The sequence below is a fragment of the Dipteris shenzhenensis genome, chromosome 25, assembly GCF_047967505.1.
Source record: "Dipteris shenzhenensis isolate YYH24624 ecotype China chromosome 25, Dip_SZ_1.0, whole genome shotgun sequence".
In the NCBI taxonomy this organism is placed as follows: Eukaryota; Viridiplantae; Streptophyta; class Polypodiopsida; order Gleicheniales; family Dipteridaceae; genus Dipteris; species Dipteris shenzhenensis.
In genome coordinates this window covers 27,493,540-27,499,803 of record NC_141620.1, presented here as the reverse complement: position 1 = coordinate 27,499,803, position 6,264 = coordinate 27,493,540, and the positions used below count along the sequence as shown (strand labels likewise).

The 6,264-nt window shown below is 43.8% G+C and overlaps 1 pseudogene; it reads left to right on the top strand.

The window, feature by feature from the left end:
* Nucleotides 1-1,039: 1,039 nt before the first annotated feature.
* LOC147885685 (uncharacterized) lies at nucleotides 1,040-5,685 on the top strand (annotated as a pseudogene).
* The last annotated feature ends 579 nt before the right edge of the window (nucleotides 5,686-6,264 follow it).

The following is a 6,264-nucleotide window of genomic DNA, read 5'->3' as shown; positions in this document are numbered from 1 at the left end:
CTGTTGGTCTCTCTATTCGTTTTGCGACTGTTGGTTTCTCTATTCGGCGAGTCCTTTTCTTATTTGAAAAGCCGGCAAGTTTAGTCACAAGCTCGTATGCTCAAAGGAGAGGAAGTCGTCTCAAAGACCTTCACACATTCTGCATAGGAACAACGAAAAGGAAACCTATTATATTGTTGAGCAAAGCCAATAAGTGAAGGAAGCCTCCAAGAAGAAAAGCGGAAGGCAGTTCTGTGGACTGAGATTCAAAAGATATACAACGCATTGCCTTGGACTTGATCAAGAAAAAAGAACACGTGAATTACAGAAGCCGCCCCTCTTCGTATCCTTGTGTGACACCATACAGAACTTCTCTGTGTTGAGATTAAAGCAACAATTCTACTTCGTGTAGCCAGACAGGCTGGTAGGCCACCTGTGATAGAAGAACTCAATCAAGACTGTTGAAATCCCTCTTGAGGATGCAACTCATCGTGTTGTCGGAAGAAGAGCAGTTATAAGAGCAACATAAGTGATTTTTCAGTCATAAGATAGAATCAACCTTCTAGTAATACTAGCAGAAATTGTTTATCAACAAGGGCGACTATATAGAGAGTTTGATGTTAATAAAAAGATGACGAGCGACTGTTGCTGCTGAGTTTCGATCATTTTAGGCTCTCCACTAAAATTCAGTAGGAGAAAAAGGCATATAGGACATGGATTGAGAATTCACGCAAGGTGTTACGTTGGATCTCTTTATGTATTTTGGAAAGCCTCATTCCCCATATCAAGAAAGCAAACACTCCAAGAGAGGCTTGGACCATCATACAAAAAATGTATGGCACTAGCACGGAGGCTAGAAAAATACAGTTGAAGAAAAGACTCCAGGGAGTATGGAGAGGAAATAGGAGTATCTCAGATTATGTGGCTGAGATTAGACAAATCACGAGAGACTTAGAGCATAGATTGTCATGTGGAGGATGATGACTTGTTTTCAGTCACACTAAGTGGTTTGGGGCCAGCTTATAAATCATTAGATACCTCTGTATCAGTGAGAGGATCCATGCCGGATTTTGAGGAGTTAGTGGCTCTATGCATGACAGAAGAGGTGAAGCTAGGGGTTAGGGGTTCTAGCAGTGGACAAAGAGATAATGTATTCTACCATAGAGGAGGTAGAGGTGTATTTAGTGGCCTCGTTAGAGGACGTGGTGGTGATTCACATGCCTATAGTCATCATGATTATAGAGGTGGTCATATGCCTAGAGTGGTTACATGCCTAGAGGCCATGGTGATATGCATATAAGCAGGGGGAGTGTTGGAAAGGTCACCTCCCCATCTGTAAGCCCCCATATGAGGAGAGCATGGGGGAGGGAGACCTAGGACAGAAGATGCCTAGAGAAGAGAGAGAGAGGGGGCTGCCACATGGGCAGCACCTATGTGGCAGCACCTCACAAGAGAAGAAGGCTGCAACAGATGGCGCGAATTACAGTGCAGATGGCGGGGCATCCAAGTGATGGAGCGGGCCTGCAAGAGGGCAGATCTGGAGCAGCAGGTACAAAGAGAATCCCGGGCCAGAAGCGCCTGGGATGAGAAAGGCTATGAGCAGGTTAAAGGGCCTGCAAGAGGGCCTGGCAGCAGCACAAGTGTTGCAGGGAAGGGAGGGGCTGCAGTGGGCAGCACCCTGCCCTTATATAGGGCCAGGAAACTGATCGGCCACATAGGCCAGCCCACAGCCCCATGCATAGTGGGGAGTGGGAGGGGGCTGGCACACAAAGCAAGGGGGGCTGGGCCCCCACTTAAAGGCAGGGAGCACACAGCCCTAGAGAAGTGCCCACAGCCCAATAAATAGGGGCCTGTGGGCACTTCTCTAGGGCCATGTTAGGGCAGGCCAGTTGGCTACTGAAAGGGGCCCTAGATGCCTATATAAAGAGCCCTTTGGACGGGCATAATTCATTCAGCAGTGCAGCTTCCAGCAGAGCAGAAAGGAGCAGCAGAGCACCACCCTTGGGGCCTACATCCAGAAGCTGAAGGAGTACTCGTGTTGCTGCAGACTTAGCTCAAGTGTGAGGCTGAGACTTTGGCTGTCTTCTAGGGCAGCAAGGAGCTGAGGTCAAAGGACGGACAGTCCACATAAGCTCGAGGTGGAGCACGCGGGCTCGAGTTTGGAGATATCCGGCAGATAGTAGAAGTATTTTGTGGTAAGATCAAAGTACATATCTGGCTGGATCATTGTCTATTGATGAGTTTGCACATCTATGTGATGCACATTAAGTAAAGAAGTTTGTGATTCCACTCCCACACACTCTGTGTGAGCTCCTGGGCTATTCTATCAGTCTTCCGATGTGCTTACCCTCTCTGTTGGTCTATTTCCAACCGGGAGACCCCCATTCCGTAGTAGAGGAAGAGGTAGCCATGCGCCAAGAGATGGCCATTGCAATTATTGTGGCAAATATGGACACTTTGAAAGAGAATGTTATGTCAAACAAAATTCTAGCCACCATGGTAAAGGTGGAAGGCCTCAATACAATCATTATGTTGGTCATGATTATGAGCATAGACATGAAGGTTGTGTATTTGGCATGCTTCGTCATGGCTGAGTTTGCCCTTCACCTCCGGAGTGCCGACAGAAACTCAGTACAAAGACTTCGTATAAATGGATGCTCAAGTATGTGTGGGCGTGTGGATTTGTATGTGTGAGAGCATATTTTTATACTATGGTCTACACCCACTGTTAGACGTCGATGACGTCAGTGGGGATGTCATAGTAGCTAGTCCCCGCTATGCGTGATGGAGTTAATGGTTTTCAATTGTATGAGTGACTATCGTGAGCTTGAAACTGCACTATGTTGTGTTTTTAGAGGATGAGTTTGGGAATGTTCCTGGATTCATCTAGGTATATGTGATTGGGAGCATGTAATAGCACTCTCATTTTGATGATTGGTTTTTAGATTCTAGTGCTACTTGTTAGAAATGAGGAGAGAATTGCTGTAAAGTGCACACAGAGTGGAAAGTAAAGTGCTCAAGTAATGGAATAACAGAACTGAAACTAGACCAGTCGTATGCCTAAAGCATTACTTTACTTTTGGTCAAGCTGACCCACATTATAAAGTGTTTAGCACCAAATTATTTTTCATCATTCCACTAACCAATTTTACTAACATTAAAAGCAAACATCGCTTTGTCTTTCAACTGATGTGCGAAGTCTACAAGGAACAAATTCCCTTGCAAGACTTTTTGTAGCTCTTCTCTCCCATCTCGGCTCAGTGTCATTGTTTCTCCCACAAACTTCTATGAAGTGTGGAATAATTTATTGGCATTGTTGTATCTCTAGATTTAACAAGGACTCAATTTGTGCAATACATTATTTGTAGAAGGTCAACGAGTTGACGTGGCTAGTGTGACTAGGATATTGATTTCTCGAAGTGCAATACAAGTACGAATATTGAGATTCCAAGTAATATGTCAACATCTCATCCATTCACGACGTTACTTCATGACTCTACTGGACTCTTATATTCTCAACTCTCACGACGCCCAAGGAAGGCTCGTTCCCTTGGATAATAGTTCTTTGGAGAAGGAAGCGTGCTGCCTCCCCGTCCACATGATGTGTGGTTATAAGAGTTATATTATATATTAGTATTACCTTTTATTTTCATTGCCCAATATATATTTACTTCAATCCAAACTCTTATAACATTCCTCTCTTTTGATGCATGTTCTGGATGTGATGGAGCATTCAGAGTCAAGCAGAGATGACCTAGTTGGATGCAAGGTCGAAGGATGGTCCAACACCTTTATTTATATGCTTGTCAAAACAATAACTTTTGAGGCTTGTGAGCATAGCCCTATTCATGTATCTGCTGAGCTTCAATCTCCAAAAGACAACTTTGCAATAGGACCACATCAGTAGTAAAGCTCCCCCCTTGACATTTGCAGGGAGAATTGGGGTTGGTCGGACCCCGTATCGTATCTCGTGTCCATTTTTTTACTCATTCTGTTTTCCTCTTTAAAATTTTGATAAAATGGTACTTGAGAGTTTGATAAAATAGTTCAATTTCAAGTTACTACTTACATAATCTCACAACATTGTATTTTGATGTGCTTATGTTAATGTCTAGTTTTTCTATCAGGTTTGCATCTTGTTTTCTAGGCTGCCTACCCAACCTAGTTTTCTGGTTTTGTTTTTGGTGCAGTCCAGGAAATACTGAGAGGGCTTGGTCTGCCAAGGACTGGACGTTGCAGATCTGCAAGACTGAGTGCTGAATTATATCAAAAGCAGGGGATGTAGAGTGCAAGACGTGAGCAAGATTGAGAAGGAACTTCTGCCTCAATGGGCAAGGTACAGAGCAGAGAAGATGATGCCATTGATGATCAGGGGGATGTTGGAGATGTGAAGACTGTGAAATATTCTGTTGCTGTTGAGTGATTGAGAAGCAAGAAGTGGAGAATAACCGATTTAGCACAAATTGCTCCCAACTTCTACCATAGGGATTTGTTTGTTGCGAACTTTCCCTTGGTGGAAGTGGTTGATGTTCCTAGGGGATTTAGGTTTCCAGTTCGTGACAAATTCGAAGGGAATGTATTGAATGCAAAGGAAACTTTCCATGCCAGAAAGAGATGATATCTGGAGGTAGAACAAACATACCGCAAGGCTGAAAGTGAGCAGCAGGCTTTTCCAGGACACTTTGCGTTCATGGAAAGTATGAGGCAGTTTACCAAACCTTCAGGGGGACAAGTGGCAATGCACAGTGATATTTATGTCAATTTAAAGAGGAAGTGGTCTTACGATGAAATAACGGGTGGAGGAAAGAGAAGGAAGTTGGATGATCAGAATGAAGAGAATGTAGGATTTTGTATCGTGCCAGATACTGAAGAGCTACAAGAACCATTTGGGGCTAAGCATTCAGGTGGACACAAAGACGGAATAGAAATTGTAGCTGAGGAAGCTGTTGAGCATACTGGGAATTTATAGAAGGATATTGATGCTGCAATTGGATTTGCAGATGGAGTATTCCATGTTGATGATGAAGGCCACTACATCGTGCTGCCTCTAATTCCAAGACCATGATCAACCCAGACAGGGTTGCCTGCGTGTTAGAGCGTAAGTTTGTAAATGACAAGCTTAAATGGAATGCTCGATTTCAAGTCGGGTTTTATGCAGCCAAACATTGTATGGCAAATATAGAGAAGGGTCATGGGGTGCCTATCTATGTTCTCGTTATGATGGCATCTATGTGGTCTTATGGGATTCTTGTCCGTGAAGGTTACGTGCATGTTCGAGATGGGAAGATTGATCTAAAATCTATACCCAGTTTTCAACGGCACCAGGAAATTACAGGTGTGGCGAAAACAAGTTTGGAAGACATGCAGGAAAAGCTCCAAGAGGGTACATAATTTTACAGGAGAAATTCTCTGTATAATCCACTTGCAAAGTATGCTGATGGCCCCATGCTTGTTGGCACTTTCTATTTGAGCTCTGAGTGGTTTGATCTTCCCAAAGCCCACACTTGTAATGGAAAAATGCCAGGAGTGCGGAGACTGTTTGATGGGCTGATGAGAGTGGTTTTGAGTGACTCTGTGATTGACATGACGGCTGCAGATTACAACCAGCAGTGGGAGCTTAGAGAGCAATGGTTAGAGGAAGAGGTTGAAGAGTGGTGTGGTTTAAAGGTTGAGACTGATGAGACAAATGTTGTGACATTGTCTTAATTCTGCTTAGTTTTACTGCCAAAACTATCGCAGGTTGTGTATTTGAAGCAAAGGCTCAGTTCCATACATATAGCGATTGAGACAGGCGCTCCGTTAGTGCCTTGTTTCTTTTTTGGACAGGTTAAAGTTTAAATGGATCATTTTTTGGGTTAGCCCATGCAGGAATGGCGTCGTACTATTTACTTATGCAGATGCATGTATATAACTGGTGGAACCCAAGGGCAACGTGTTGTCGCGAGCATAATTATTAGGCAGGTAGCATTGTGGGATGACGTGAAAATTTGGCCTCCCGTTGAGCCACATGTCATCATTTTTCATTCCATTCTCAATCTTAATTCTAAATTCTTTTCTCGAACTGCAAGATAATGAGTGTCTCCTTCAATCATCTCTGCAACAGGACTGCTCCTAACTGATAGTAAACACACCCAAATTTGGTAGAATATGCAGGAAGGTTAGAATAGAGTAGTACCTTATGTTTTAGGAAAAAGGTAGGGGTAGAAGGTCACGGGCTGGACCTGCAACAGAGTCTTGTGAGGGGCTGCACAAGGACAGGAGGAAGTCATTTCTTTTTAGAATTCA